Below are 23,143 nucleotides of genomic sequence, written 5' to 3' on the forward strand. Positions count from 1 at the left end.
CTGAAAGAAGAAATGCAGAGCACTTACATATAATTCCTCTGTACAAAAATGTGCAATTTGAGCCGTAAAATCATCCTTTTGATGACGGAAACTTTTCTAGGCCTTCTGGTTATGGGTTTTAACAGTGTAATTGCTTTAGGAAATGCCTGCCGTTTTTGCTTTTATCTGTAATGCACCATGCAAGGTCAATTAAGTTCATCTAAATATGATATTGCCTTGCATTATGTACTGAATTATAACACGTATGTCATGAAATGCATCTTATCATGAGGTATTTGGCTTTATTGATCCAATTAGTTGATTTAATACTTCTAATAATCAAGTCAATTATTAAAGGAACAGTTCGAATGGGAACAGCCAATCAGTGGATCATCATTAGTGAATGGGTGCCGTCAGAATGAGAGTCCAAACAGCTGAAAAATGCACCGTTTACAAGCCAAAATAGTTTAATAATCAATTACCTGTGGATACAAGCTGTTTGGACTCTCATTCTGACGGCACCCATTCACTGCAGTGGATCCATTGGGCAAGTGATGCTATGCTAAATTTACCCAAATCTGTTTCTGTGAAGAAACAAACTCATCTTGAATAGCGTGAGGTTGAGTAAACTGTCTGCAAATGTACATTTTTTTGGGTGAACTGTTTCTTTAAGAATAGTTAGTTTCAGCTCTGTAACACATTGGATGTAGTTTTGCACAGGTAAGGTTAAAGTGATTTTATCATTCTAGTCTCAACATGCAGGGCCGCTTTCAAGATAAACCTTGAATAGTTAAATTAAAAATCATTCTGAATAGGTTTAAGCTCATGTGAATGTGGGTGAGTCACATAAGGAGCGTCTTTTGAATTAAATCCACTGTGAATCAGCGGGTCAAACGCACATGTGCGCATTACACCGCTAAACTTTCACTCAAAGAGGCTTTGTAGAGTATTTACAGGACCGTTGATGTAATCCTGGTAGATTCCAGCCGTGTTTCGCTCAAATATCGCATGCTAAGGGAGGTTTTAAATATAAAGCCTGATCTAGAAGACCGCTGGCAGAACAAACGCCGCTAATTAGTGAGATCTGCCCAGGGACGCACACACATCCAGATACGGACGCGAACCGTGCCGGTTTGTGTATTTCTCTGCTCTTTCTGAAAAAGCTGCAGTTGTTGGTCTTTGATTCAGGGATGTTTGGCGTCTCAGGAGAGGCTGGAGGTGATTGGATGAGATAGGACACGTAGAGCGCTGTGGGTCTCTGCAGTATTATGCATTCATGAAGTAGCAATGGAAATGGCCTTTGCACATTTAATAGCACTGTTCAAATCTTTCTGACTGTATAATTTAGTAGTAGTGCTTGCTAAGGTTGGAATCTGTAGTATTATTATTGCTTGTACTTTGCATTGGGGGTTTGAAGAACCCCTGACCCATCAACTCTGGCACGTAACTCGTTTGTCCTGGCGCAAATGAATGATTCCTCAAATCATGTGTTTTGTTGAGTTGCCAGAGGTAGGGTTTTCTTTCCTGAAAAATCATATAGACTTGAGGGTGGATACTTTTATTATGCTTAGGTTTTATTACACTTTCTTATTTATTTATATATGTGTGTATATATATATATATATATATATATATATATATATATATTTTTTTTTCTAAGAAAAGTAACTTTTCTAAACAATTTTATTTTATTGTTTTTTATTTTAGATCATTTTTATTTTATTTTATATCTATTTTGTTGTTTGTAATTTTTATTTGATGTGATTTTACTTTATTTTTAAATGTTGTTATATTTTTCTATTTTTAAATGTTATTTTTTTTTAATAACTTTTTCTTTCAATTTGATTATTTCTAAAAAAAAAATAGCATAGACCTTTGCTTTTATTATTCTTATTTTTATGCTTTTTAATTTATTGTATTTTAGATAATTTTTGAGAAAATATTTTTATTTGATCTTACGTTATGCTTGAATTTTGTTATATTTTATGTTATATTTTAATAAAAATAGATTTTTAATTGATTTGATTTCCTCTGTATATTTTTTCTCGGTGTATTTTATTTTATTTTTACTTTTGTTGTTTTTGTTGTTTTATTTTATTTCATTTTTTACGTTTTATTTCTTAAAAATAGTTTTTCTTTAATTTTATTATTTTTTTCTAAGAAAATGTACTTTTTCTAAACTTATGTTTAAATTATTTTATTGTTTTTCATTTTAGATCATTTTTATTTTATTTTATTGTTTTTATTTTTGTTGTTGTATTTTTTGTTTGTTATTTTTTTCTTTTTATCATTTTCAATGTTAATTGTTTTAATATGCTTTTTTTTAAATTAGATTATTTCTAAAAAAAATTCCATAGACTTGAGGGTGGACGCTTTTCACTTTTAATATTTTTCTTTTTTATTATTTTTTTTATTACACTTTTAAATCATTAAAAATATATATATTATTTGATTTTGTTATTTTTGAATTTTGTTACTTTATTATTATTATTATTATTATTTTTAAAAATAGTTTTTAATTTGATTAATTTTTTTCTGAAAATTTGCATAGACTTGAGGGTTGATTATTCGCTTTTATTATTCTTATTTTTATTACACTTATTTTATTTTTTAGATTTAAAAAAAAAATTCAGTCTGCTTAAGATTTTCATGTGTAATTTAGTGTTGCTTGCCGTTTCTTTGTAACTAACTATAAAATTTACTAACAATTTAGTGAAATAGTTTTTTTTTTTACACCATTTTTTTGCTTCTATAATGAAAAAAATCATTTGGTGCAGAAATAATTTTCACTCAGTAATTGCTAGTAAATTTCACAAATAATTACAAAGAATCTGCAAGTAAATTGCTGAACTAAAGATAACATTTTGAAGTAGAACGATTGCAATGGTATGCTTTCGTACTCCAGTAATCTTTAGTTTTATTTACAACTTGGAAAAAGAATTTATTTTTATAGTGGTTAGACAATCAGCTCCGTTCATTCAGGATGCTTCTGTGCTGCGCTCAGCACTGAGTTCATTAGACCTATTTTGCTGTCAAATCGTGAGAACGAAAGCCTGTTATCATGCAACTGAAGCTGAAATCAGTCGCACAGAAGCTCAGCATGAGAGAGTGTGAGTGTGGAGATCATGAGAGGAGACCCACAGGAGGAGATCAGGGATTATTCCCTCCTCATCAAGAGCCACATCCAGAGTTCACGGGCAGGGCATCACCCGTCTGAGATCTGCTGCTTTCATCTGCTCTTTAAAGGTTGCACAGAAATCTTCCTGCTCACCAGGGACGACACAATCACACAGAGAGGCTCAGAGACGGGCGTTTATTGATGTTACGCCTCATACATTTCCATGGAGTATTTTTGTCAGCGTTATATTAGTATTGCCCTCTTTTAGTCATTTTTTTTTTCTTAGTGGGAGGAAAAACTTACATGTCAGCAAAGCCGGTCATTGTGAGAGCTGCTTTTCAATGATAACTGCTCCCACTTTGCTGATTATGTTTAGAGTTGCTGATAATTGTTTAGTGTAGCATTTTTCTTTTGTGAAATTTAAATACATATTAATATTATTTTAATACTATTTTATATATAATAATATAATAAAAAAAAATAGAGTGATTTCATATATATAATATTTATAAAAAATGTATAATAGTAAAATCTATTATTTTTAATAGTGTTATTATTAATATCATAATTTATGATAAATAATGTAAATATTTACAAATACTACATTTGAGTAACCACGATTCTAATATTCTATAATTAATAACCTAAATACATACAATTGAGAAAATTTAAAATTAAAAAATAGTTAGAAAATACATCATATAAATTTGTGAAATTTAATTTTAAATTAATATTATTTTAATACTTTTTTATATATAATAATAATGAGAATATATATATATATATATATAATTTGTATATAATATACACATTATATATTATATAATTATATAATATAATATATATATATATATGTAATCTGATCTAATAAATGAAAGTATTTTATATCTAATAATTATAATGAGAATTTATGAAATCTTATATATATATAAATATATATACTATAGTAATAATATTATAGTATAAAAAATATTGTAAATAATTGAAATATTTATAAATACTACAATTTTTAAGTAACCATGACTAATATTCTAGATTTAATAATATAAAAGTACATACAATTTAGAAAATCTAAATCTAAAATTATTTATAAAAATTAGAAAATAAATAATGTCAATTTAAGAATATTTAATACTATTTTATATACACATTGTATAATATAGCATTATATTTTATAATATATATAATGTGTAATCTAAACTAATAAATAAAAGTATTTTATATATATATATATAGTAATAATAATAATAATTTATGAAAAAATAAATAAATGAAATAAATAAATAATATATAAATTTTTGTAAATAGTTGAAATATTATATATATAAAATCTTAAAAAGATCTTAAAATCTTAAGATATTATACAATATTAATAATATTATAAAATTAAAAATACTGAAAATAATTAAAATATTTATAAATACTAACCCTTTTAAGTAACCATGGCCAATATTCTAGAATTAATAAAATATAATACATAACATTTAGAAAATCTATTCGAAAAATATAAAATAATAATAATAATAATAATTGTAATAAAATTAAATGACAAAATGATAAAACATTTTTAGCATGGTCATATTTTGCAAGTTACAAAATATGAATACATGACGCACTGCCATTGAGTTATCATGTCAATGTTGAATAATCATTTATAATATACAAAATATTCCATAAAAAATAAGAATTGCCAATTTTACAGACATTCTAATGAGATGTGCTCACTTTACCCATGATTCCATGCATGTGTGAACAAACAAACTTGGTAACCCGCATGGTAACCCTGGTCTGTTTGCTAGACTGGATGTTCACCATAGCAACAGCTTGAAATGCTCAAGCCTGCAGATTCTCTACCCTTGCAGCTTCTTTTCCCAGGTAGATAAATTGTACTTTGTCACCCCTGTCTGTTCCTCCTCCTCCTCCTCACTGTGTCTATCAAGTGTGTTTCCTTTTCTCAGTCTTTATCCAAACCCTCCTCCCACTCTATTTCATCTCTGGCTCTCATTTAAATTCATGTATGGCGTCCCCTGGAGGGGCTGCTGGGATTATATCACACACAGAAGTCATCTCTGCGATGTGCGGCGATGCCGAGAGCTCTTTAAATTTTAAAACGCCATCTGAATCTGATGGAAGGACGGCTTGATGGTCGGGAGCTGTTAAATATATTCACTCCTATTACAAACAGCAACAGTGAGCTCGATAGAAATGAGGCGTGAAGTCGATTTCCTGTGTAATTTGTGTGTTTGAAACGGTTGTGTTTAACAGGACTCATTCTGAGAGAGACATTAAGAGGAAATGTCATTAGTGGCACTTGCTGTTAGTGATGTTGTTACTCATACTTGTGAGCGTGTGACTCTCCTGCTTTTTTTGTGTTGTGGCCACGAATCATACCTCAAATGCTTCTTGATTTTTATCATAATAAAATGGGCGAAATGTAGACTTTTATACTAGAAACTATACTAGAAACTTGCTGTTGAATTTTGTAAATTAGTTTGAACTTTGTCAGAAGTGAATGAGACTTCAAAAATGATTGACTTCAGAAGTTTTCGAAATTACGTAGATTGAATTAAATGCAAAACTAAATAAAAGCATAAATAAAAACGAACAAATAAATGCATAATTAAATGCACACATAAGTAATTGCAAAAATGCACAAGTGCATAAATAAATTAAAAAATGCATAATTAAATGTACGAATAAATTAATCATAAATACACGAATGAGTGCATAAATAAATAAATGCACAAGTAAAAACACAAATAAATAAATGCACAAATACACAATTAAGTGCATAAACAAATTAATAAATGCATAATTAAATGTGCAAATAAATAATTGCATAAATAAATTAATAAATGCATAATTTAATGCAAAAATACAAGTGTATAAATAAATTTCAAAATGCATAATTAAATGTACAAATAAATGAACCATAAATACACAATTAAGTGCATAAATTAATGAATAAATGCATAATTAAATGTGCAAATAAATAAGTGCATAAATAATTGCATAAATAAATGCATAATTAAATGCACTTAAGTAATTAACTATATAGTTAAGTGCATAAATAAATTAAGAAATACGTAATTAACTGCAAATATAAATAAATGCCTAATAAATAAATAAACAAATAGTGGTCAAATTTTCAAATTGTTCAGCAAACTGAGACATTAATATGAAGGATTTATTTGCAAAGAAATGAATGAAATGTGGTTTATTTTCTGACTGAACACACTTTATTATCATGTACAATTCTGTGTTTTTTTCCCTCACGCATGTGAGTGAAAATCTGGAAAATTGGATCTTAAAACTCTGTGTTTATTCTCCTCAATTTCATAGTTTAAAGATCATTATTGCATGGGTCTCTGGACGCCTGGTTCTGATTGGTCAGTCGTGTCATTCTGCCGTCAAATATTTGTATATAATAATGCTAAATTATATTGACCTTTGTCCCATGGCAACCAGTTTCCTGTTGCTGTGCTCGTTTAATGCATCAAATGCATTTGTTAATTTGTGCACTTAATTATGCATTCTTTTCTTTAACCATTTAATTATGCATGTATTTATTTGTGCATTTAATAGTGCATTTATGCATTTGTTTGTTTGTGCACTTAACTATGCATTTATTTATTAAGGAATGCAATTGTGTTCTTATGCATTTATTTATTTGTGCATGTAATTATGCATTTATTTATTTATGCATTTAATTGTGCATTAATTTCTTGATGTATTTTAATATGTAGCCATTTAATAAATGCTTCATGTTGGGGCCTAAACATTTTGTCAAGATTTTTTTTTTTTAATAATAACTGGTTATGTAATTATCTGAATAAATATCTAACCTGAGTCTATCTCTCTTGTTCTCTTTCCAGGTATCATTATGCTGCTGCATTGAGCTCCTGGATTTCTGCTGCACCTCTTCATTCTGTGGATGTATAGATAGATAGATAGATAGATAGATAGATAGATAGATAGATAGATAGAGTTCTCATAGAAAAGCAGAGTGTGAGACAGAACGATTCAAGGCTGAAGGAGCGATGTGACGGTTGGATTCCTCCTACAGCTCACCGGCTACAATGGACCAAATCATACACTGAAACATCAAACCTCAAGGTAAGGTCAGCGTTTCCTCAAAGTAGCTGAAAAAGTCAGAAAAGTTTTTTTTTTGTTGTTGCTGCATGCATTTTTTTCCTTGAAGGTTAGTCAAGATTTTTTTTTCACTTGACCATTTTCCAACTTCTCCTTCACACTTGTTACTATACCTTTAAGACTTCTATCTGTAAATGAGCTCTGTTATGATTGCAAAATACTGAGTAGATGTTGATACATAAATATTCTCGGTCATTTGTTGGCTCATGGTTGTGTTGTTATTATGTAATGTTTTCTAAGCAAGTCGTTTTGGCAATTTCTAGATGGTCTGAGGAGGGAGTCAAACTCTTATTTTAAATATTCAAAACAGAAAAGTATTTAAATGAGCTTAATGGAATAGTTTCTCAAAAATAATACATTTTTGAAAATGCCATCACCCTCAGACCATGCACGATGTAGGTGAGTTTGTTTCTTCATCAGATTTGGAGAAATTTTGCATTGCATCACTTGCTCAGCAATGGATCCTCTACAGTGAATGGGTGCCGTCAGAGTCCAAACAGCTGATAAAAACATCACAATAATCCGCAAGTAATCCACACCACTCCGGTCCATTAATTAATGTCTTTTGAAGCAAAATGCGTGTTTGTGAAAATCAAATTCATCAAGGCATTTTAACTTTGAACTGTTGCTTTCAGCTAAAATATGAGTCGATAATCCATAATAATGCTTCCTCTAGTGAAAAAGTCAATCTCTTGTTGTTCTCTCACATCAAAATCCACCCACATATTTGCTTAGAGCTGTGTAACAATGCTTGACCTGTGCAGATTTCTCTCCTGATTCAGACCAGACCACTTTTACACCGGAGGAAGCATTATTATGGACTTGTATTTTAGCTGGAAGCAACAGATTAAAGTTACAATGTCTTAATTATGGATTTGTTTATCACAAACACACATCTTACAGCTTTTTGCTTTAGAAGATGTTAACTGATGTACTGGAGTGGTGTGGGTTACTTGTGGATTATTGTGATGTTTTTATCAGCTATTTGGACTCTCATTCTGACGGCACCCATTCACTGCAGAGGATCTATTGCTGACCAAGTGATAGAATGCTAATTTCTCTTACTTCTTGGATAACCTGAGAATGAATACCTTTTTTAGCAATGTTCTGTTTTTGGACTAACTATTCCTTTAAATATACTCGCCTCTGAAATTTAAAATGACAACCTGATACAGACACTCAAATGGTTTAATTTATGTTTTAAGAGCCAATTTTATTCAAACTATCCAAGCGTAGAAAGGTCTGCCCTGTCGAGTTAATTTCAGACATCTCTTGATTGTTCATCACATTGCGTGTGGTTATGAAAGCTGCATGTTCAGCAGAGTCACACTCTCTGATCCTCTCAGCGTCTGCAGGAATATTCAAAGGATTTTTCTTCTTCTTTTTGTTTTCTCATCATTCCTGTTATTGTTGCTTCGCTGGCACAGCGTCTCTCATTATCAGCGCTGTTACCGAACGCTCCGCAGAGGCCTGAAAACATGGAGATATTCCAGCGGGTTTTGTGCAAGCGTGTCTGTGGATAGACTGTGTGTGTGTGTACCATCCAGGACTTGTGTGTATCTTATCCAAAGGTTAAGAAGTGTGTGTCAAAATCAAGCAGGAAACCTGGCTGCACAGGAAAGGAAATAACCTCAGCCAGCAGATGGGGGACAGCATGTGCTTACATTGCACAAACACATACACGCTTGCTCTCTCTCTCCTTGTTTAGTTCCTCTATCTCTCGTCCACACTAAGGATGGGTGACATTTTTCAGCCTTTTGTTTATAGACTACCATTCAAAAGTTTGGGAGAAACCTCTTACCAGGGCTGCATTTATTTGATGAAAAATACAGTAAAAATAGTAATATTATGAAATATTTTTACAATTTCAAATAAATGTTTTCTATTTGAATGTATTTTAAAATGTAATTTATTTCTGTGATGCAAAGCTGAATTTTCAGCGTCATTACTCCAATCTTCAGTGTCACATGATTTTTCAGAAATCATTCTAATATGCTGATTAAGAAACATTTATTAGAGGTTCAAGAGCGTAGCACTGAAACCCTAGTGTAATTGTTAGAATGGTCATGGATGAGAGATTTCCTCGTAAAACTGATCGTGCAGAACCGTAAGTTATAGAGATTTGAAACTTGGAGGGATAGTACTCAAATCACCTACATCATGACCGAGTCATGGCCCAATTGGCCTGACGAGGGCGCTACAGCGTTCGAAAGTACAAAATCACTCATAACTCCTAAACCATCAGTCACAGTCTCAATCCTTGGCTCAAAACGCACACATCAGATTCGATCATGAGCCTGGCGAAATTTTCGGGTATTTCAGATTTTTAGTCTAACTAGTCCTAGGTTTTGGTTTAACCAAACCAGTGCAGAAAGATCAATAATTATCAAAAAAAAGGGGGGGGCGGTATCGCATTTTTTGAGGGCCTAAACGATTGTACATTGCACGGTTTTCCGCACATACACGCAATATTCATATTGCATGATAGATCTCCTTGTTACGAACACCTTTGCCTCTAGAACCACTGCTGTCAATCAGACCGTTTTTTTTTAAATGATTGAGAAAATGTGAAAAAAATACTTTTGCAAACTAGTCCTAGTTTTGTTTTACTCAGTCTGGAAAAAAAAAAAAACACTGTCAATTCTCTGGACTCTCTAGGTCAGCAATTATCAAAAACATGTTGAAATTAAGCCCTTTGGGAAGCTATAATGGCGTCCTTTAGAAAATATACCAAAAAGCCTATAAAGCCTAAATGAAAACTCAAAACTTCACGAAACCCACTGGACATATGCGACAGGTGATTCTAAACAAGCATGTATACAAACATATATTTAATAATGATGCTATTAAAAAAAAAAATTTCTATGGTAAATCACCTGAATTTGACATAAAATGCTTGATTTAGGTGGTTACAGGCTTGCTAAATAATATGTAATGTTTTTTACCTTATGTACTTAAATGCCTAAAGTGCTTGAACCCTGATAATCACTGCTTCCAGCTATATTTGTTATTATTGTCAATGTTCAAAACAGTATTTTCCATTATGAATGTACTTTTGAACAATTTAATCCATTCCTGCTAAACAGAAGTATTTATTTTTTTAAAAATTGGCCAAAACGTTTGAACTTTTGATAGTATATATTTGATATGAAATTAAAGAGGCGACTGTTGCCAGATGTTTTAACATTTTACAATGTTGCTTGATTTTACATTGTCAGCAAAATCATTGTCAGCCACCCACGCATTCACGAACTCTCACACAAACACACATACACTCACAATTGCTCATTAGAAACCCTGTTTACGTAGCCCGGTTTGTCCACTCCAAATGCCAAGTGGAGGGGCCTGAAGTGTTGTTCATCTCTCAGGCTGGAGATTGTTGTTTTGATTGGCTTTCTCATTCATTACGCTCTGACATTTGCATTGGTGCTCTCTTTTGTCATGGCATTTTTCAAATTAAAACCCATTCACTCGCCATCATGTTGTTCCAAACCCGTATGACTGTGTTTCATCTTTAGGATAACATAATGTTATGCACAGAATAAATAGCAGAGTCCAGCTCTCACTATAAGCTCCACCTACCCAAGGCTGATTGGTTTAGAATAATGTCAGTCTCCATTCAGGACTGTATGCAGGACAGTCACACACAGAGATGTAAACCAGAGGGAGCTGTGACATTATGACACTCTCTGTTTAATCAGATGACCCATTGTGAGAGAGAAAAAGTGTGTGTGTGTGTGCTGACATTTTATTAATGAGACTTGAAACCATGCAGGAAACCTAGGGAGGCAATTCCAGCTTTGACTGGTTCTGAGCCGAGACACCGCAGGAAATGAAAAGACTCGAACGATCGCAGAGAGACAGGAGAGATTGAGCTTAGCGAGGGGGAGAGAGACGTCTCGTGTGTTTTACCGTTGTTAAAGATCCTGTCTGGCTGCAATCAGCAGGTTAATGGAAAAGTTAAGTCATGGTACAAACCAATATAACATACTTCCTTTTGTGGGACGTTCAGAGAATGTTTATGCTGCACTTAGCTTATGAAGGATAGACGGTTATTATAAATTAAAAATACCTTAAAACTATCATAAGTGTCCGAGGCAATATTGCTAATTTTCATTTACATTTTTTAAATGTAAAAATGTCATTACTTAATTAATCATCATCATTTAATTAATGAAAATGTTTTTAACTAAAACTATAAAAAAATCAACACTATTGCATTAATCAATTCCACATGGATGAAATCAGATGGTGGAAGTAAAATAAATTGCAAATTCATCAAACTTTAACTTTTTTTCTAATTTTTGTGTGCATTTTAATTTTTTTTCCATCTAATATTTATTTTATTTCAATTTTATTTCAGTAAACAAAAATAATTTTTAATAGTTTTAATTTAATAACAGCACTTTCATTAATCAATTTCACATGGATGAAATCTGCATTCGTTCAGAAATATGTTAGATTTTAGAAATAAAATGGGTTGCATTTTTCAAATATGTTTTGTTTTAAATCTAATATTTATATTTTATTTTAGCTTTGTTTTAGTAAACTGATTTTTTTTTTTAAGTTTTAGTTTAATAACAACACTTTCCTTAATCAATTCCACATAAAATCTAATAAAATAAATTGCGAATGCAGCTTCAACTTTTTTTTTTTTGCTAATTTTTGCGTACATTTTTAAATGATTTTTTCTTTTAATATTTATATTTTATTTCATCATTATTTCATTAAATGAAAACAATGTTTAATAGTTTCAGTTTAATAACAACACTTTCATTAATTTCACATGGATAAAATCTACATTTTGTTTTTTTTTTTCAGTATTTTAGAAGTACAATGAGTTGCAAATGCAGCTTCAACTTTAACTTTTTTTTTCTAATTTTTGTGTATATTTATAAATTTTGTTTTTTTATCTAACATGTCTTATTTCAGCTGTGTTCCAGTAAACGAAACTATTTTTAATAATCAGAAAAAGTGTGTGTGTGTGCAGATTTTAAAAGTAAAATGGACAGCTTCAACTTTCATTTTTTTCTCACTTTTGTGTACTTTTTTTTTAAGTTAATCTAATAGAGAAAAAGAGAGAGAGATTTTAGATGTAAAATGGGTTGCAGCTTTAACTTTGTTTGAGTTAGTTTAATATATTTAAGTTTATTTATTCAGTCAATAAAAATGATATTTAATTTTATTTTTAACCACACTGTTGCATTAAAACAAGTCCTGGCTTACATTTTTCATTCCCGTTCCATATCTTGTTTCATTCAGAAATGCGTCTGGTTTTAAAATAAAAACTGGCTGCAGCTTCATGTTGACTTTAAACTGTCAAAGATGTGATTCAGTCTCAGATTTTGTGTCTCAGCTGTGAGCAGGTGTATCGGAATGTTTACCTTTTTATTCTCTTTGATTGGTCGGACTGCTGACAGTAGCCACGCCCCTCTATATGATGCCACCCCTCATGTGACCCGTCCTGCAGGGAAAGAGACACACACTCAGCCTGAAGGGGCTCAGATCAGTGGCCTCTTGTTGTGAGAGCGGGGTTTGTTTTATGTGTGTGTGTGTGTGAACAGGACAATAGCGCTCAGTGTAAATCCAGTGCGGCCCAGATTTTTATAGTTCTTTCTCACAGGCCAATCTGAGCACGAAACAGCCTTATGCAACCTTAATCAACAACATGGCACTGGCAATCTGCTCCCACACGGCACGGCAGGCTGCTAGTCTGTCAGGTTGAGAGCCCGGCATCTGGAAAGCATCTCTGAGGAATTCTGCTCACACGCTGTGATGTGGCAGGGTGAGAATGATCTGATTCAACCTGCTGTGTTACGTCAAAATAAAAGCTGTAGCGTGCTCCGAGGATTAATCATAGGATAAACAGTTCTTTTAAAGAAATGTTTCAAGAAGTAAAGGGTAAAAAGTATCCTAAAACAACACGAAAGGAGTTTTTATGATTTTAAAGTCTTCTGAAGCAGTTAAGTGGGTTTGTGGGCGGGTTGTTACACTTGCCTCATGAATATTAATTAGCACTAGTGTTCTGTATTCTATAGTGATGTTATCTAATTAATATTCATGAGCCAAACATTCATCTTGGTGCTATTTACAAATTTTGCAGTTTTTGTGAAGTAAGCGTACTACAGTTTTATTATCTGTAGGATCTTGAACAATTTTTTTCCCAGTCCAAAATAATTTGCTTATAAACTTATAAAACTCATAAAATGTGCATCACTCAGCTGAAGTATAAACCCTTGTATTAATCTGCTAATGTTTGTCTGCTCAGGATTAATTTGTTTTCAGTGAACTGGCCCTTCGTTTTAGCTGTGAAGATCAGCTGTTGAATTTTATAATGTAAAATCCCAGCTGGCACAGTCAACACACACATTTTTGAAGAAAGCTGCAGTAAAGTTTGCCAGATGTCCGTTTTAAAACTGTAGTTGGGTGTTTAACAGGGTGTCTGTTTGAAAAGCTTGTGGAACACTTCAATATTGGTCCATGTTATTTGCCTTGGCCAGGTGCTGGGCCTCTTTCTGTAAACAGTGAGGTGTTTTATTGGAAAATAAAGTGTTCTGGAAAACATAACAAAAGGGCGGAAAAATATATTTGTTTACAACAGTGCACTTTTATTACTTTAACAGTATGGAGGGCTTTGGTAATATGTGCTTGATAAGCAAATGTTTGATTTCGTTCTTATGAGCATATCAGTGTTATTTTTGTATTAGTTATAAACCTACTATTATAGTATTTATTCATATTTTAATTTAATTGATTTTCTGTTTTCATTTTAATTGTAGTTTGTCGTTTTAGTAAATGTATGCTTTTGCCTTTTTTATATATTTTTTTTAATTAGCTTTAGAACATATATGTATATATGTATGTGTTAGCTTTATTTTTTTAGATTTAGTCATTTTAGTACTTAAACTTATTAGATACATTTCTATTAAAAAAGTATGCTTATATATATATATATATATATATATATATATATATATATATATAAGCATCTAATATTCATATAAGTTTAGCTTCTATCATTAATTTGATCATTTATCATCTAATACTCATATTAATTTTGTCATTTAATATTTAGTATTTTTAATATTATAATTTAATTAATCCTCAGGTTTCATTTTAATTTTAGTTTGTTTTAATAATTTTATGATTTTGCAGTTTTTCATTGTTATTTCTATTTAGCTTTATATCATATTGGTGTGTGTGTGTAAATATATATAAAATAAAATATATAAAATAAATATTTCTAATTAGCTTTCATTTTTTTGTAATTAAAAAAAATAAAAAAAATAGGAACTTAAAATGTATTGATGTAATACTTTTGTATTACTTACCAAAAGTTTTTTTGTTGTTGTTTTTGTTTTTGTTTTTTTAATCATCTAACATATATATTTCATATTATTTCCATGTTTCCGTTAACAAAAACACTTTTTTTTGTTTGTTTATTTTTAGTGTTAATCAACAGAATCAACATTGGACCGCATAACCTTTTAGGTTAATTGTCAAAGCAGCATTTTGAAAAATGTTAATGTTTTTTTTATTTGAAATTTCTGATCTAATATTTATTTTTTTATATAATTTTAATGAACAAAAACTATTTTTATATAGTTTTATTTTTAATTCACGATAACTGCATTGGTGCATGTAATTTCAGCTTATTTTAGTTAGTTGTCAAGGCAACATTTCTGTTTTATTATTTATTTATTTGTATTGTTTGTTTTTTTATGTATTTATTTTATTTATTTATTTATTAAAAAAAAGGTAAATGTTTTGAAAGTTTAGGTTTATCATCAAATATTCATATTTTATATTATTCCAGCATTATTTCAATTAACTGATTTTTTTTTTTTTTTATTAGTAACTACATAATATGTCCAAAAATACTAAGAGATTCATGAAATGGTATTTAAGTTATTGTTTAATTGACCCCCCATAAACCCCATGTTTATAAACTGCTGTACTTAACGAAACAGTTAGTCATTCTGCCAGTTATTGACAGAATTTCCCATTTTTGACAGAAACTGTTCCTTTAAGATATAGAAAAAGTAGATAATAAATTTGTAATAAAAAGACAGTGAATCGTTCATGCCCAAAACACCATTTGCTCTGGAAGATGACTCTTTTGGCTGACCCACAAAACCAATGGACGCTTTGGTTTCAGCAGTACTAAGATAAAACCAGGTTGATTTATTCAGTCAAGATCTGGCAACCAATTTTATTATTAGCATGAGATGTGTCAATGACAGCTATATACTTGTTTAAAGCCATAACCAGCATTAGCTTCTCATTCAATCTGCAGACGGCTGGAGCGGAATTGATTCGCGACGTGTCAGTTTGTGCTTCTCCAGGAAATATTTCAGCAAGCGCCAGACAGAAATGAGCGATTTATGGACTAAAAATACACTTTGTAAATGAATTTTGTGGTCAATATGTTCGACAGAGTGTCACATTATGATAAAACATAGCTGTTCTCAAAATAGTTTTTTCACGGTTTCCTATACAAACCAGTTTTGATGTTTCCTCTATTTTAGAGGTCTAGTTTGTTTTTGCAGTTGTATATGTGTGTTTCATGCAGAGCCCAAGGCCGCAGTCTTCATATATCAAACCACACTGATTGTCACGTTTCCATGGCAACCCTCACAAAGATGATGCGGCGTCTGTCTGGCTTCATTCTGGCCGCTGCATCTCTGATGTGACCTCTGTTTCAGGCACGCATTAATGCGAGGTTACATCGCGCTGAAGGCAAAGTTGGTCGGACGTTTATCTTGCCTCGGTTTGAACGGTTAATGCACTGTTGTTGTTTGGTGGTCGCTGTGGGTTTGTGTAATGTGATTGGGTGAGTCAATGAGGTTTTTTCTCTTAAATGGGTCAGCATGTAAAACCCACATGGCAGATGGACCATCCCGAGAAAAGAGAGCATGAAGAATGACTGAGTAATAAAACGAAAGTATGCGGCGATATATTAATGAAAACCGAAAGAAGGAAAAGCAGCTTGATCTAGAAGGATTGTTAAAGGCAGAGAAAATGAAAAGTCTCTTGTTCTCTGTTGGTTTAACTCCGGGGGCCGTTTTAATGCGTCCTCCAGAGTTGACTTTGCTTGAGATTTGTCTGAATTAGACGATCAGCTCCCGCCAGGACAAATATCCCTCGCTTAGTTTCCTAGAGACCTGTTCGTCTGATTCACAGAGACAGCAGGGGGAAAAAACGCTCAGCAAGTCCAGCAAAGTTCAGACTCAGTTCGTAGATGATTTGGCTGCAAACGTGTCTAGGACATGTGCGAGTCATATTTCATACAGATAACAAATTGTATTTTGTCTGAAGAAACTGAAGCCTGTTTTTATGGAATGTTAAGATTTTGGTAAGACTTTACAGTAAGGTTTCATTCGTTGACATTATAGTTAACTACAATCTACTACAATCTATAATCTTAGTTAACGTCATCATTTATTAATACATTTTTACCATCAAAAGTTGTATGTTAACATTAGTTCATGCACTTTGAAAAAACATGCAAACGATTTTGTTAACATTATCAAAGGTTACTAAATACTATACAAATATATTGTTCATTTTTAGTGTATGTTAGTTAAAATATTAACTAATGTGTACAAATGGCAACATGCGTAGCAACATGGTAATCATGTTAACAACATGCTAGTAACATGCTAATCATGCTAAAAATGTGATTAGCAGCATACATGATTATCATGAACAACACCAACAGAAACATGTTAATCATGTTAAAAACTTGCTATTCATGTTAAAACATGCTAATAACATGCTAATCATGTTAAAACATGCTAGTAACATGCTAATCATGCTAAAAATGTGATTAGCAGCATACATGATTGTCATGAACAACACCAACAGAAACATGTTAATCATGTTAAAAACTTGCTATTCATGTTAAAACATGCTAATAACATGCTAATCATGTTAAAACATGCTAGTAACATGCTAATCATGCTAAAAATGTGATTAGCAGCATACATGATTATCATGAACAACACCAACAGAAACATGTTAATCATGTTAAAAACTTGCTATTCACGTTAAAACATGCTAATAACATGCTAATCATGTTAAAACATGCTAGTAACATGCTAATCATGCTAAATATGTGATTAGCAACATAGGAACATGATTAACTTCATTCTAACATGTTAGCAACATGGTAATCATCCTAGAAACATGTTGACAACATGGTAATCATGTAAAAAACATGTTAGCATGCTAACCATACTAAAACATGCTAACAACATGTTATTAATGCTAAAACATGCTAACATGTTAGTCATGCTAAAACACGTTTAGCAGCAAATGTTAACATAATTACCAAATACATAATTACCAATCGTGGTAGAAAGATTCTAACATGTTAATCATGCAAAAACAGGTTAATCATGTTAACAACATGCTAGTCATGTCAAAACATTCTAGTAACATGCTAATCATGCTAAACATGTGATTAGCAACATAGTAACAACATGTTAACAGCATGCTAGCAACATGGTAATCAAACTAAAACATGTTAATAACGTTAATCATATTAAAAACGTTTTTAGAAACATGCTAATCATGCTAATATGCTAACAATATATTAATGATGTAAAAACGTGATTAGCAACAAATGCTAACATGATTACCAACAGGCTAACAACATGTTTATCATGATATAAACATGGTAAAACATGCTATCCATGCTACAAACATGTTAGCAACATGCTAATCATGGTAAAACATGATTAACAACAAATGGTAACATGATTACCACCATGCTAACAACATGCTAATCATGGTAGAAAGATTCTAACATGTTAATCACGCAAAAAGATGTTAAGCATGTTACACAACATGTAATCATGATAAACATGTGATTAGCAACATAGTATCAGCATGTTAACAACATGTTAGCAACATGGTAATCAAACTACAACATGTTAACATGTTTTTAAAAGCATGCTAATTATGCTACAACTTGCTAACAATATGTTAATCATGTTAAAATGTGATTAGCAACAAATGCTAACACGATTACCAACAGGCTAACAACATGTTTATGTTGATATAAACATGTTTTTTTAAAACATATAATATGATAAAACATGTTTTTTATGCTAAACACATGTTAACAACATGATAATCATGTTAAAACATGATTAACAACACATGGTAACATGATTACCCCAATGGTAACAACATGCTAATACTGGTAGAAACATCCTACCAACATGTTAAACCATGCTAGTAGCATGCTAATCATGCTAGAAACATGTTAACATGTTAGGAACATGCTAATTTTGTTAAAATGTGATTAGTAACAAATGCTAACATGATTACCAACATGCTGACAACATGCTAATCATGCTACAAACATGTTAGCAACATGCTAAGTATGTTGAAAACATGTTAGAAACATGCTAATCATGCTAGAAACATGCTAACAACTTGTTAGCAGTGTGCAAATCATGTTAAAAACATGCTAACAACATGATAAACAAGCTAGAAACATGTTAGCAACTTGTTAAATCATGCTAGCAATCTGCTAAATCATCTAACCTTTCAAATTTTGGTTCCAAAGGACCAGCTTAAACCAGCATCAAAACATACCTAACCAGCATATGCTGTTTTTTTCACCAGGGACAACTGCTTCAAACTTTCAGGCTAGGCTTTCTCAAGGCATCTTATTATTATTATTATTATATAACCATGATAAGTTGTGTATGTTTGTTCTGCCTTTTATTCTGCTTTCTTAAAGTGACTTACTCTTTAACACTCATTAGTCATCTTTTTAATGCAAACAGGCTCTTCATGTGCCAGAATGGCTAGTTGAGATGAAATGAAAATGACAGTGTTAAAATCACACTGATTCTGTGAAGTTAATAGAACAGCATGAGATGAGGGGAAAGGGTGTTAAACGTCGTCTTAAACGCTGTGTATGTGCTTTGAATCGGTATGACAGTGTCTAGCAGAAGACAACATAAAAAAAAAATTATGTAAGAAAACGAAATGAGAAAACTTTAACATTGTATTTTTATTATGCACTCGTGTTTTTTTATTTTAGCTGCTTTATGTGCATTTGTCTGATTTGGCTAGCACACATGCACTGGCATGTTGAGGTGCAGTACATGCGGGCATTGTGTGTTTGAGTCCAGACGTTTTGTAATGCTTCCCCCTGCAATCATTTTCTGTTGTATGTCTACTGTAAACAGAAACGGCAAACTGTTTTTAAGCTGACATGCAGCTTTGGAGTGTTTTTTTTAAGTAGCTAAAGACAGACACGCATCACCTGATGATAAGCTGATGATTTGAGCGTGTCATGGGATGGTAACAGTGTTTTTTCTGTAGTACGCAGAACTGTAATATTTCCTATGTAGAAATTAAGTCTACTTCTAGGTTTCAGTTCTGTGTCAGTTTGGATGCTGCCTATGTATATATCACTATATGCACATTAGACATATTTGGACACACAAGCATATACTTTCGTTCTTGCTTTCGCTGATTGCATAAGGAAATGTATGAGGAGCGTTCCTCATTTATAGAGCGAGCAGTGATTGGGAGTTTTTTGTGTGGGCTGAAAAACCCCACGGCAGAGCGTCATTAATTCATGGTTAGCAGCACACATGCATGCACACACAAACAGATATAGTCTCACTTACCATTTAATAGAGTGAGTGCATCCCAGGCCGTTTCCGGCACATGTTGGGGACGGGTTAAGGCCTCGCTGGAGGCTATCTGCAAATGTCTTTGGTATGAAAGGAGGCTGTCTGCTAGCTTTACCCCATGACCTGTTTACAATAATGAGTCTCAGAAGTGGCCTATCCGCTGGGGGCAAAGACAGCAGACCAGTCCTGAGCACAGCCAGGATGAACACATCACATGCTCGCTGATGGAGGAAAGTGTGGGACGTGGATGAAAGAAGGAGAACAGGTTTTTAATATTTTTTTGAATGAATATTATTACAGATTCAGATTTAATAAACATTTTACTATTACTCCAGTCTTCAATGACACATATTAGAAATCATTATAATTTTCTGATTTGCTGCTCAAGACACATGTATTATTAAAAATGTTAAAATCAATTGTGCTTCTTCAATTAATTAATTAATTAATTAATTCATTTTTTTTTAAATTATTTTTACATATTTTTATTTAATTTTATTTATTTAATTTCTCTGGAAACCATGATACCTTTGTTTTAGGATTCTTTAATAAATCTAAAGATTTTATTTTATTTTTTTTTTTTTTTTATTTTATTTATTTATTTATATACTTACTTACTTACTTACTTACTTATTTATTTATTTATTTATTTATTTATTTATTTATTTATTGTGGAAACCATGATATCTTTGTTTTGGATTTACTGAATAAATGCATACATTTATTTTATTTTATTTTATTTTATTTTATCATTGTATTTTATTTTTTTTAGTGCTGGGAAGCAATTAATTGCATCCAAAATAGAAGTTTTTGTTTATATAATATGTGTGTGTGTGTACTGTGTATATTTATGTAATTTATTTATTTTTTATTTTACATATTTTTATTTATTTATTTTTTTCTGAAAACCATGATACCTTTAATTGTTTAATAAAGATTATTTTATTTTATTTTATTTTATTTTATTTTTTTTTGGAAACCATTATACCTTTGTTTTAGGATTCTTTAATTAAACAGGTTTATTTATTTATTCATTTATTTATTTTTTACTGCTTGCTAGCGATTAATTGCATCCAAAACAAAAGTTTTTGCTTATATAATATATGTGTATGTAATGTGTATATTTATTATATATAGATAAAGACACTCACATACAGTATATATGAAAATATTTACATATTTAAATATTCATATAATTTATATACAAATATATTAAATATATAAACATGACAATTTTTTTAAGTATATACATGCATGTGTATGTATATTTATATATACATAATAAATATACAAATTACACACACATATATTATTTACACAAAAACTTTTGTTTTGGATGCTGTTAATCACGTTTAATCGTTGTCCAGCACTAATTTATTTATTTAATTAGTTATTTATTGTGTAAATATAAACATCTTTCCTGCCACTTTTGATCAGTGCATCCTTGCTGAATATAAGTATTAATTTCTTCCAATTTCTAAAAGGTTTTGAGAAAAGATGAGTAATGACTTCAGAAGTAGGACACAGATCAAGTCGATTAATTTTATTTTATAGATTTTTGTTAGACTCAGTCTATACATTTCCTGTAGCATTCATGAAAGAAATAATAATATGAGTGAACGATGAAAGAATTTACACTTTTTGTGGCGAACTCTATCTTTAAAGCAGCGGGATATGGAGGAAGCAACTCACAGTCTATTAAGACGCACTGGAGTCTGAGAGACACAGATTGTCAGACTCATTTGGGAGTCCATTGGCTGCTCTAAAGTGTGGCTACACAAGATTTATGTATGTCACTGATTTGCCCCACTTACTTTAACAGTTCCCCACTGCGTCCCAGCAAAAGCACGCCAATGTGCAGGTGGTGTGTGTGTGTGTGTGTGAAAGCGTTGTCACTAAGGAAAACTGTGCCCTTGAACAATGCATCTCACCCCAGGAATCCCTCTGGATAAAAACCACATGCTAAATTGCATTTATTTGCATGCAATCCATGCACGTGTTACAGAATATATATATTCATGCTTACCTGTGCACTTGTTTTCTCACGCTCGGTTGTCGGCCTCAAACCGCATGATACGGGGAGGGTCATTTCTTCTCATTAAAATTCTGCCATCAGTCTTTCTGCCGCTGCAGGCAGCTCTCAGGTCTTTATTAATTGCCGTGGGATACTGTATCGACTCAAATACTCTGCCGCGGTCCCGACTCCAGCGTGCGCTGGGATACTATCGAAAAAATGCAGCATCTGATCGCGCTTCATCACAGCGGCTAATGCAGAAAGCACTTTATTCACACCCTGCCTGAGTAATGATACAGCCTGAGAGGTTACCAAGGAGAAAGACTGGTGTACAGTGATAATGCATTACTAAATAGATGGTTTTAGCATCAGGATTTAAGGTTTAAATTTATATACTGTATACATAAAGGAAGGTATATGTTTTGGATGCTATAACTCTTTATTTTTCATAAATTTATAATAAGCTTTTAGCTTATTTTCGCTTTTTTTTAGTTCACCTATGTGTAACGATGACGCTGAGGCGGCGTTAGAATCCATTTGCGGAAGTTTATTACAAACAACAGAAAACATACACGTGTAGCCAGGCAGTGGGTCGATAACCAGAAAGCAGTCCAATCTTTCAACAGTCCAGGGGTAATCCGTAAACGTAGTGATAAAACCAGGCAGAATAGTCAAACCGTAATATCAGTCCACACAGGCAAACAATCCAATAAGGGAAATCCAAGAAAACGGCAGTCACAAAACAAGGCAGAATCATACACGTGTAAGCAAAACAAGATAATCAGAAAACGCTCGGTAAGGCAGGTAAACTGGCAATACTTCGCAGTGAGTGAGCACATGGTGAGTCCTTAAATACTGCCAAACAGGAAGTGACAGTAGAAGCAGCAGAGGGAGTGCGCAGTCAGTATTCGGGAGATGGCTCCCTCTGCTGGCTTGGCATTACAGTACCCCTCCCTCTAGGAGCGACTCCTGGAGCTCGGCGAGGACGTCCCCGTGGTCGTGGTGCTGGACGGTCGGGTCTGGCTCGGTGGAACTCCTCTGTGAGGGACGGATCCAGAATATCGTTGGCGGCTACCCATGACCTCTCCTCAGGTCCATAGCCCTCCCAGTCCACCAGATATTGGAGCTGACCCCCTCTGCGCCGAGAGTCCAGCAACTCCTTCACCTTATAAGCAGGCGAGCCGTCCACATCCAAGGGTGGCGGCGGTTCTGGGGCCA

General features: G+C 32.3%; 1 protein-coding gene across 2 annotated transcripts in view; it reads left to right on the forward strand.

Annotated features, from left to right (window-relative positions):
- Positions 1-23,143, forward strand: part of ptprea (protein tyrosine phosphatase receptor type Ea) — a 102,533-nt gene that overhangs the window by 43,557 nt on the left and 35,833 nt on the right. For both annotated transcript variants that reach the window (XM_051123648.1, XM_051123649.1), the window contains exon 2: positions 6,973-7,213. The gene's annotated coding sequence lies outside the window, so the exon portion shown is untranslated. The remainder of the gene's footprint in view (positions 1-6,972; positions 7,214-23,143) is intronic.

The sequence above is a fragment of the Labeo rohita genome, chromosome 12 (assembly GCF_022985175.1).
Source record: "Labeo rohita strain BAU-BD-2019 chromosome 12, IGBB_LRoh.1.0, whole genome shotgun sequence".
NCBI classification, from domain to species: Eukaryota; Metazoa; Chordata; class Actinopteri; order Cypriniformes; family Cyprinidae; genus Labeo; species Labeo rohita.